Here is a 12,175-nt window from a genome sequence, read left to right as displayed (position 1 = left end):
TCTATGTGAGCACAAAATCAACAAAATCTGAATCAACAAATAAAATATTCGAACAATTAAACCATGAAATTGTGACATACCTAACAGTCGTATTCTGACCTGTTCAAATGATTGAGCCGATCATTATATCTCAACAGAACAAATGCACCTTTTTTATCATGTAATGTTTTCGTGACCTTCATTCAAATTAATGCATGAAGTACTTGACCAAAATAGTTGCTGACTTGACCTTGACAATCAGCCTTGATAGTGAGCCTTGATTTATGAATGCAATTTTACACGTATTGTACATGTACTTTTGCCACTGAATTTTAAAGGAAATATAATATAATCGTCTTAAACCCAAATTACTTAGATACAACAAAATTATAAGTTGATAAATAATGGAGATGTCTAAAACACAGCTGTAACAAGATCAGAAACATCAATTTTGCAGTTTTGATTTCGGTCAGTAAAAATGATTCAAAACTAGTAATAAGTAACAATCTGACCAACGTCACAATTTCATTTATATTTCTCTTTCTTCTTTCTCCATTTTCATTTGCCACTCTCTCTCTTGCTCTCTCTTTCCTCTTTCTGCATTTGTAATTATCTCTCTCTTTTCTATTTTGTATTTTTGATTTCCATCATTTTTGTTTGGAGCTGAAAATTTCAAATTCCATTTCAATTTGCGTTTTAAGCTTGAATTCATTTAATTTATTTCATGTCTGAGTCAGGTAGAGACTTACTTATCAGAATCAAAGCACTTCTTTCTTTCCAAATATACATAACCAAAATATTGTTTCTTCCTTTTAATGCCAAAGATGCTTTTATGTCTGAAACAGAGTAATATCTAGCAAGCTCAGTCAACTCATCATTCCTGGGTAAGATTTGATATTAAAGTTCTCCACTTTAACCGACGTTGTAAAAACATGTTCGAGCTTCAATATATAATATAAATATATCAGGAACTAAGAATATTCCAAACTAAGGTCAATTTAAATTTCAAAAACAATTTGAATTCCTCTAAAATATTTCTGACAGTCGTATCCTGGTCTAGCTCTAATTTCTGTAACGACTCTTTCTTTCATAAACTAACTAACAGAAGGAAGCAAAGCCAACAACGTTAGCAAAGCGTAAATAATTTTAGTGTTCAATGAAAATTTGAAAGGAAATGACAGTGTTGTGAACCAAATCCAAGCAAATAATAAACGTTCTATGAAAAGTCCAAAATTATAGTGTTATGAGTGAATTCTTCGCCTTAAATGTGCTGATGTACCAATATCTTTGAATATGCTGAAGTTCTAGCTGAAATGCTAACGAAGTACGTTTTATGTGTTGAAGTACCAGCAGTCTTGATATATCACAATGTAATTGTTCAGAAAGGACTTTGAACAGATTTTAACAAAAATTCCAAAATGTTGCTTTAGACGCATGAATACTCTGTAACTCCAATAGTTTAAATAAAAATGTTCCTCTCTCTCAATTGCTCCAGAACACCTGCAGACTGAACATAAAACAGAAATAATTATGAATCAGAATTAAGAATTAGGCATTAATTAATAGTTCAGTTCTCCTTATATATATATATATATATATATATATATATATATATATATATATATATATATATATATATATATATATATATATATATATACAGAAGCCTAATACCACTATATGTCTCAATATAGCCATGCGTGACAGAATTTACTACCACATTTCCACTTGACCTATTTCGCAGTACTTAACCACCCGTCTTAACCAACCATAAATAACTCCAAACTGGAAAATAAGTTTAATATTAGTATTAAAATTAAAGCATGCATCATACTTATTTATACCTCTACCTAAATTAAAATCTACGTGCCAAAAGCGAAACACACAAAATAGATATACATAACAATTTTTTAATTATCTGTCCACTCAATTTGCTATGCTTGTTAACCCAAACCGACGTTTTACCACATCGTGTTTTACTGTATCGTAGCTGATATTATGTCATTCATTACTTATAAATGACACTGTACAATAAATGGTAATATTACAAGATAAATTAGAGCCTCGCAAGCAAGATATTTTACCGCGCGTCATCCTCCGAGGTTCAGATCAAGACGATATCACAGTGTAAGTAACATCTTATTGAAGCTGGTATTTTGTGAAATCACTGCACATTTACAGTTCAAATAACGAATGCCACCAACTGGAAACTGATCATCCATTGTGTACTGACATGCAAGAATTGGAAACGTTTTGTAGCGTTTGTTGTTATTACCCTACTACTTTCAAATATTCCTGAGTTGGTTCCGTTTCTTTACGTGAAAATAACTCTTCAAAGAAATGCCGCCATTTTATAGGGTGTTATATCATTTCCCAGGAAGTTTTATCATTACAAATAAATTTATTGTTTTGCATACGTCTGGGTGCCGTTGGTGGTTTTATGTATTTGACTACAATATCTCTAATCTTTTGTTGGTGATCTTGGCTACTACTGCTATATTCACTTGTTGTTTCAATGTTATCATCAGATTATTTGTTAGTTTTACTATTTGTACCTTATGCTCTAGTCAAAGTCAACAACTTAATTTTTTTCTTGCACAATATCATAGTCCCCACCCCCGCTTCTCGTAATATTGGCAAAGTCTACATAGTTCCTGCTCCATTCTGTAACGTTAAACACACTCTGTTTGTCAGTATGAAAAATTTAAGAAACAGAAATACTCATCGTCTTTTTCAAATATGTATACTCATCCATCTGCGATATATATATATATATATATATATATATATATATATATATATATATATATATATATATATATATATATATATATTGAACGGTAGTTGTTTAATTTAAAAAAATAATCTCAGACCAATTCTGCCAGAGGAAAGGTATCAGCAAAATAGTTTACATATTGTAGTGGCGGCTAATAATTTTCTTACTTAAAGTAGTATTGTTAAAATCAATATTATATGCATGATGGAGGCACTTCGTGTAGTAACTGAACTTACGGAGGGGGGGGGGGCGGGCTCAACACGGGTTTTTATGCTCTTGCGTAAATCTAGAAGGGTTGAACTCATTCAGCTTAATTTAAATGCCCCATTTACCGTCTACTCGAGTTCAATAAATGTTGGCGGCCACTGGTAACAATGCCTGGAAGGTTTCTGGTGTTTTTTTGTAGTTCACGTCCTCCTTTTCAGGATAGTCACCGGACTCTTGACAATCAATTGTATTGTCTTCATCGCAAGAGAACTTTTCTTCCGCTCCGTCTTCCTGCTTCTGCTTCATGGTATTTCATGACGGTATCCCATAGGCAACTATAAATTTCTAACTGGTGTGTTAGTGATAGTTGATTAATGGCAGTTCGTCATTTTGTTGTTGTTGTTGTTGGGGTGCGTGGGTGGGGGGTAATATGGAGCCAATGTTTTGACTGCGCCGAAAAGTATATGATTAAATGATTATGGTAAAGATGATGACCTTTGTAATTATACTCAGTGTTCTTGCGCTTTTATTAACTGTTTACTTATGAGCATCAAACAAATTTATTATAAACCATAATACTGAGACACGTCAATTCATTTTGTTTTGATTCTATTTCAAGTCTAATATTGCATCTTACCTTCAGAAAGAAGGAGTAGCTACAAGGAAAATGGTCCTTGACATCGAAATGAATGAGTAAACTATGCGGAAAATGGTCCCTTGACATCGAAACGAATGAGTAAACTATGCGGAAAATGGTCCCTTGACATCGAAATGAATGAGTAAACTATGCGGAAAAATGGTCCCTTGACATCGAAATGAATGAGTAAACTATGCGGAAAATGGTCCCTTGACATCGAAATGAATGAGTAAACTATGCGGAAAATGGTCTCTTGACAGCCAAATGAATTGTCGCTTATTATCCACGTTTTAAATGATTAGTTATGTGTAAAAGATTTAAAAAATAAAATAAAAATGCAAATGCTCTGATGGATCAAACATCTTTATCATATATAGGTTACAACGAAGTATTGAGATATGACAATGTGAGATATCGTCACAGTGGCAACAAGAGTGGATTGTAAGCAGTGAGAATGTTCCATTAAAACAATTTCGTCTATATTTCATTTACTACTTTAGTAGTAGGAGTTGAAGACAAAAGTTGGGTAGAGGTGGTAATGGCAATAGTAATATTAGTTGGAATAATTGTTGCAGCATCAGTAGCTGTAGTGGTAGTAGTCGGAAGACGAGGAGGAACAGGTAGTAGTAGTAGTAACAGCAGTATATGGTAGAAATAATATCAGTTATAGCAACATATTGTAATAATATTAATATCTGTATAAATACTAGTAATGTATTTGGTAGAAGAGACGTTAGATTTGTAAGCTTATAGGCAGATAAGTACAGCCAAATGAAACAATTGGAAGAGATGTATGCAGTCCTTATAATCTGCCTTCACAGTAATTTAATATTTTATATTTATCGCTGCTATTATTCTATCTGTGTTCTAGACCAAACACCTTGAACGAGATACACGTCTTCCAGTTAATTTTGCACGTTTGCATTGAAATTCCACCGTTGATAAGACTAAAATCGTCCAGGGCTAGGTTAACTTACAAGAACTTCGCTCGTTGTTATCTACTTGCATAATATCTGTATTGATTAGTTCACATGTTTATAGCAGCAATATTTTGTCTGGGGAGGTCAGACAAACGTTTGACATGAAATATATTTATTATTATTGGTTTGACGTCATTGTTCAGCTTATCATAAGCTATACATGCTGGGGGGGGGGGGGGGAAGAGAAAACCCGGGTAGAACCGTCTACCAACGCGAAACTACTGGTAAGCTTTCTCACATATCCACATTGACCAAGCCTGAGAATCGAACCCAAGCGGGTTGAGGTGAAATGTCAGTGACTGGTAAAGGCGAGCACCTTAGACGACTTGGCCATGCGATGGCCGGGTGAAAGAGAGTCATTCAAGAAGCTTATTTTTAAAGACGTTTTGTAATTTTCTAAGCGTTTCTTTTATGTATATGAGATAAAAAACTGAGGATAAATTTTTTTAATGCTAATTTAAAACTAACAATTTATGTTACCTGTGTACACAGACATATGAATTTCTGTGGGGTCACCATGAATTGATGTTCTGTGGACAAGGGCAAAATATTTCGCATTATCTGGATTGCGTATTAAGAGGACAGAAGCTCGATTACCTTTGAGTAAAATGCGGAGATTATCTCAACTATTTATCTAGGTAGTGATTTGTTCACAATCACTGTTTTAAAGTCACTATAACAGTTCTAACTTCACATATAGATTATCTGCAAAAGATGAAATTCGCATATCCAGGCTTGATAATTGTTCTAGTTGAAACACACAAACTTTTCAAAAATAGTTTTGCATATAAATCATAAATTTTTTTTATAAAATTCCTAATTGGATATAAAACTAAGAAACTGCAATTTGCAATGTAACACTCATCATACTCTTGATCAATTGGCAAACAATGCAGAAATAGGGGGATGTGTCGGTGTTGATTGCAAACGAAATGATTTGTCCAAATTTTGTTGCAGTATCTAGAAATTGACTAGAAGCTTCTCAAGGCCACACAATGTACGATTGAATGCATAAATATACAATCGAAAAAAACAAACAACAAAAAAACAATCCTACGAGGCAATATGACAATCATTAAAATCTTTAATTTAAAAATGTTAAGCTAATGAAGACCGTCAGACTCTACGGCTCCGTAATGATGATACACCCACCCATCAATGATCACTGTATCAGTCTGCACAGTTCTCCGTGATAATGTTACATACACAATCAACAATTTGTATGAGTCCACGAAGATCTCGGTTCACCCCACAACAATGTTCTCTGTATCAATCCGCGCTGGTCTCAACGATGATGCTACACCAACCCAATAATGTTCTCTGTATCAATCCGCGAAGATCTCAGTGATGATGCTACACCCGCCCAACAACGTTCTCTGTATCAAAATGTGTATACCACCGTGTTGGTGCTATAAAAACTCAACAATTCCCACTGTATCAGTACGCGGAAAAAAAGTATTACAAAAATTACAATTCCTTGCATATATTCTTATGAATTCAGTCAAAGACAAGGATACCATTAAGATCACTGAAACATAGGAGACAAATAAAGTGAAAAGGTAATTTATATGTGGAGAGCACAGAAAATCACCTCTTTAGTTTATATTTCGTTTACTACTACTACTAGCAGTATTTTATTAGTGTTAGTTGAAAACAAAGTTGGGTACCGCTGGTAAAGGTAAATGTAATATTAGTTTAATTAATTGTAGCAGCGGTAGTAGTAGTAGTATTAGTAGTAGTAGCGGGAAGAGGAGGAGAACGAGCAGGTAGTAATACTAGCAGAAGACAGAAAAGTAAGTAATATCAGTTATATAGTAGAAATAATATGAGTTGTAACAATGTGTGTGTGTGTGTGTGTGTGTGTGTGTGTGTGTGTGTGTGTGTGTGTGATGTGGATTTTTAACGTAGCTTTAACAATTTTTCAGTCATATCGCTGTGTGGCAGTTTAGAGTGATATCTATGACTTGGAAGGGGATCGTACCCGCGACCTCATGCATCCGATACGGATGTTCTAACCACTAGGTCACCAGAGCGGTTATCACACAGTAGTAGTAGTAGTACTAGTAGTAGAAGTAGCTGTAGAAGTACTAGTAATAATGCAGGTAGAGGAAACGGTTAGGTTTGTAAGCTTAAAGGTAGATAAGGACCGTCAAATGAAAACTTTGGAAGAAACGTGTGCAAGCCTTGTGATCTGCTTTCACAGCAATTTAATAATTTATGTTTATCGTAGCTAGTATATCTGTGTTCTAGACTAAACACCTTGAATGAGATACACGTCATTCAGTTAAAACTGCAAGTTTGCAATGAGATTCCTTGGTAGATAAGACTGAAATCGCCCAGGGCTAGGTCAACGTCCAAGAACTTCGCTCGGTGTTATCTGCTTGCATAATTTCTGTATTGATCGGTTCTTATTTATAGCAGCGCTATTTTGTCTTTGGATGTCACACAAATGTCTCACATGCAAGATACTTGTTCTTATTGTTATTGGTTTAACGCCATTGATCCGCTCATGATAGGCTATGCATGGAGGCCATTGTGCTTGTAGAACGTGTACGTTATATTCCTGGCTTAGCGTAGTAATTTCTGTAATTTCTGTGATCAGTAATCTATATCAATATTGTGTATGGTATACTGTGGAATAAACAAAGAAATAAACAGTAAAAATGTCAACTCGCCTTTACTCTCTCTTACTCGCGCAAAGACACACGCTTAGTTGATTTGATATATAGTGATTGATGTTTACTTAATTTTACTTGGACAATCATGTCACGACATGCACTTTAGATTTTCTAACATGCCGCAAGAAATATTGTTCTGTTACGAAATTACTACGAGTAAAGCACAAAGTCGTTTTCTACGTCATGCGGCATAGTCTCTATGGCTAAGCGCCTTTTCCAAGGACAGACCGACACAGCAGACAAAGTTGATTTAGGCGTGAATCTAATCAACGATCCTTGGATTACGAGTATACTGCTGCTGCTATCCTTACTGACATATTGTAAAGATTTCAGTTACATTAAGTGTGTATTACGTACTCTTCCTCATTTATATCAAGTTAATTTTGGAATCCAGACAGGCATTCAACATTAATATTTGCAAGATACGTATTTTACTATGCTGTACTTTTTGCATCAAAATATTGCTTGAATTTTACGGGGGCAGGGGTGGGTGTGCAGCTGGGGAAACGGTCCTGGTAGGGGTCACTGCAATTTATTGGTTAACGGTACTTTAACGACATCAACCAGCTTTTTAAAAACAATAAACGAGTATAAATTCGTGATGAACTTTTTCTTTGTAGGGGTGTGTGTGTGTGTGTGTGTGATTTAGTATTTTAACGTAGCTTTAACAATTCTTTAGTCATATCGCTACGATGTCTGCAGTGTGACAGTTTATAGTGATGTCTAGCACTGAGGTTTCATGTCGCAGACATGTAGCATGATGTCCCACCCAGTCACATTATCCTGACTCTAGGCCGACCAGTCCTAACACTAACCTATTAATGCTGAGCGCCTAGCGATGCAGGTGTTAGTACCATTTTTATAAGTCTTTAGTATGATTCGGCCGGGGTTCGAACCCGCGACATCCAGCTTCCAAGGAGGACGCTCTAACCACATGGCCACTGGAGCAGTCGTTTGTAGGTTTAAAATGATGTAAAACAGCGGTCAACGAATATTTTTTTCGGTAGTGTTGAACCGCTATCTAAAAGCTGTTAATCAGTGTGCAAGTGAAAGAAATGTCTTTTAGAGGGATAAAAGCATGTATAACAGCGGCACATGCATGTTGGGATAAGATTTTGCCTAAATAAAGGATATGCTTGTCATGAAATGATCCATTACACATTTTAGCATGTTAACCTTGTGATAAGAAAATAATGAAAAAGCACATTCATATTTGTCTTCTATCCAACATTCAGATTCACAGATTACATTACGTATGCACTAGCCAGTATGCAATGCTCTGGCATTACTTTATAGCAGGTATGCAAATAGACATTTTAGGTACACAGACTTTATTCGTATGTCATATATAATTGTAAAAATAAAGAGAGAGGACATGTGATGTAATGTGCAAGTTATAACTGTACTGTGATGATGATGATAATGATGAGTATGATAATAATGATGATACAAGAAAAATAATACCCATCATGGTATCATACGTTAGTTTTGTTATTCTTTTTTATCCTCATCATCACCATCGTCGTCCTCGTCATCATCATCATTTATCAGCAAAGATTAAAACTCTCAATAAAGGGATTTATTTTGTTAAAGTTTTTCAGAATTGCATCACTCTTTTTTGTAATTCGAATTCGGGTCCATAATTTCGAATTTCATATATTGTCCATAACTTGTTGGAGTGGCGCCATAGTTGATATTGTGTTTAACAAAATTAGGAAATAGGTCAAGTTCGATCATTTTGACTGAAAATGTTGTTTTCAGAAGTTTTCATTTACATCTAGACAAAAGGTTTCCTTATCATTATCTTACTGACAGGGCCATACGTCCTCAATGAAATTATTTCTTGTTAACTTTGTCTTTATTTTATCTCCACCAGTGAGACAAAAGTAACTGTAGTTATAATAACATATGTTTCAGTCCATTAGTTTAAACAGTTTTGTTCTTAATCACTATATTTTCTAAAGAACATCTATATATTATCCTTCACTTAGCATCTACGTAATAACCGATAGACAAGACCTTAATACACATGTGACGTTATTACATAATGCTTAACAGTGATTACAAGATTTGGAAAACACAATATAAATACCTGCAAATATTTTTTAACATTCGCACGTTATCTGTATTAATTAATTAATTAATTATATTAATTTTTATATATTTTAGTTCTGAAAAAGCAGAAATGAAATATAATTATTTTTGTCTTTCATCAAGAAAATAAGAACCTGACAGAAGATAGTGATATTCATCCCCTATTGACTGAGTGTACAATATCTTTCATTATAGGAAACATTAACCCATCTACCAGTGTAAGCGGGACACCGACGATTTGCAGTTCTAAACTTAAATAAGTTTTTAGATATATTTTTTGGTAATGTGTGTTACGACTCTGTGGTCATAAAGTAAATAACAGGAAGAAACAAAACTAAGTTTTGTAAAACTTAACGAATAATTTAATTATCAAAGTTAAAATGAAAATGTGAGAGGAACTTACAGTAATATAAAGTGAATCCAAAATGATCCTGATAAAGTTCCATGAAAGTCCAAAAGAATGAAAAGTTCCGAATAAATTTTAAACCCGGAAATATACTGGTCCCCAAAGAATTGTAAAGTTGTCAAGAAGACATTGTCCATAATTCCTTTGAATAATTCACAATAGTTCTAGAACAATATTATAGTCCAAATAATGAGCACTTTCTATTTCCACTGAACAGTCCAAAGAAATGTTTTATCCTCTCGAATAATATCTAAGTGCAACATAAAACACGTATGCCGACTTACGAAAGAGAATGACTCTAAAATAGGAATGCGTCTGATTACTCAATTTTCTCCTTATATACACATTCCATTACGAATATATTTCGCAACATAACCCACGTGACAGATCTTACTACTCAATTTATCTCGAACTTGCATATTTCTGTGACCTAGCCAAACCAGTGAAAAGTCACTTATTTCTTCTAGAACCGTCCAAATTCTATCAGCCAATGAGAAAGTAACCCAAAATAGTCATTAAATCTTATTATTAAGATTATTAATAGTAATTGTCAATACATAAGTCATATTCGTGTTAGACAGCATGATGTATTTTCTTGATTCTCCCACATTCTCCGTTTAACTGATGTTAAACAAACTCAGATGTTTTGTTGCTTTAGAGACGTTCAAGGTTTAGTTTAGCACTCGGAAAATTGTATGGGAAATGGGTGTTATTCCGACATGCATAACGACTATTACGCGTATTTTGATAGGCGTCTGCTTTTTCTAAGTTTCCATTCGGCTAACAATTGGAAAGATGGCCACCATATTGTTAAAATTGATAGTGTGTGAGTGTGTGATTTGGATTTTTAGCGTAGCTTTAACACTTTTTCAGTCATATCGCTACGATGTCTGCAGTGTGGCAGTTTATTGTGATGTCTAGCACTGGGACATCATGCCGCAGACATTTAGCATGATGTTCCACCCAGTCACATTATCCTGACACCAGGCCGACCAATCGTAACACTAACCTCTTAATGCTGAGTGCCAAGCGAGGCAGCTGTTAGTACCATTTTTACAAGTCTTTGGTATGACTCTCCGGGGATCGAGCCCACGACCTCCCGCATCCGAGGTAGACGCTCTAACCACTAGGCCACTGGAGCGGTCATAGAAAAATAATAGTAATATATAGAAATAGATAGATAATGATAGAAAAATAAAGTCATTTTAGAAGGCGGGGCCAGGAAAATTCCCACGGTCACACCCAATCAATGATGATATGGACTTCTGCTTTTTCTAAGTTTCCATTTGACTAACAGTTGGAAAGACGGCCACATATTGTTAATATCGATAGTAAAATACAGTCGTATTAAATGGGCGGGGGGGGGGGGGCAAAACAATTCTCATGGTCACACCCAGTCATTAATGAAAATACTACGCTAGGATTTCGTAGTCTTATTTGGACCAATCAAATTTACATAAATTGTTAAGTTAATGTCTTAACATCTCAAAAGTAATAAACTAGAAACACTGAATGTTAACTGTATCAACATCTTTTATAATGGATAACAAATGACACGCTCTAATGCATTTAGTTGCAGTAGTATAATTTTTGTCTATTGCTACTCTTTCGATAGGGAATATTAGATTTAAAATATTCATTAAGAAAATATGACTCGTGGCATAGTGTTTTGTTGAAGTTCTGGTTTTAACGCCATTCGTCAGTACACAATTGGCTATATATTGCGGCTATTATAATTACGCGTTAAAACATGACTATAACGCATTATAATACAGGAAACATATTGATAACGTGTTAGAGATTATTTCTAAAGCAGTAAAAGCTTTAAAGACAGAGACAATAGATTCACAGAATAAAGACAAACATGCCGGTGCTACTTCTATTGGAGAATTTATTCAGCTAGTTTTACTTTCTAAAGGTTAAACAACACATATAACGTGTTTCAATTGACTCTAACGCTTTAAACTTCTAATGCACACGAATCTTAAATTTTTAAATTTTAATTTACTGGTTAGAAGTAAATTCTATCACAGAAGGTGCGTGTTCAAACGTATTAGTTGCGAAATCTAACGCGTTATTTCAAACGCGTTAATCACGTTTTTGATACTGATGGCCTCTGACCTCTATCACACTGTATAAACGCCATATGGTATACCTGTCACACTGAACACAGTGCCTCTGATGCCTCTGTCACACCGTGCACACGCCATATGGCATATCTGTCACTATGTCCATTCCTAGTCATCACGGCCATAATCAGAACACGATGGACATATCCAGTAAGTTTTGGTCAATGACCATGAAACCACTAAATGTTTATAACGGTACTTGACAAAAAGTAAGAAGTAACTTGTACGTGTAGACCACATCAGAGAACCTACACAGTTTTCTTGCAGTATTAGTAGCAGTAGTAGTATC

The sequence above is a fragment of the Sinohyriopsis cumingii genome, unplaced genomic scaffold, assembly GCF_028554795.1.
Source record: "Sinohyriopsis cumingii isolate HCF-2022 unplaced genomic scaffold, ASM2855479v2 utg001870l, whole genome shotgun sequence".
Lineage (NCBI taxonomy): Eukaryota > Metazoa > Mollusca > Bivalvia > Unionida > Unionidae > Sinohyriopsis > Sinohyriopsis cumingii.
This window is presented reverse-complemented; position numbering follows the sequence as displayed.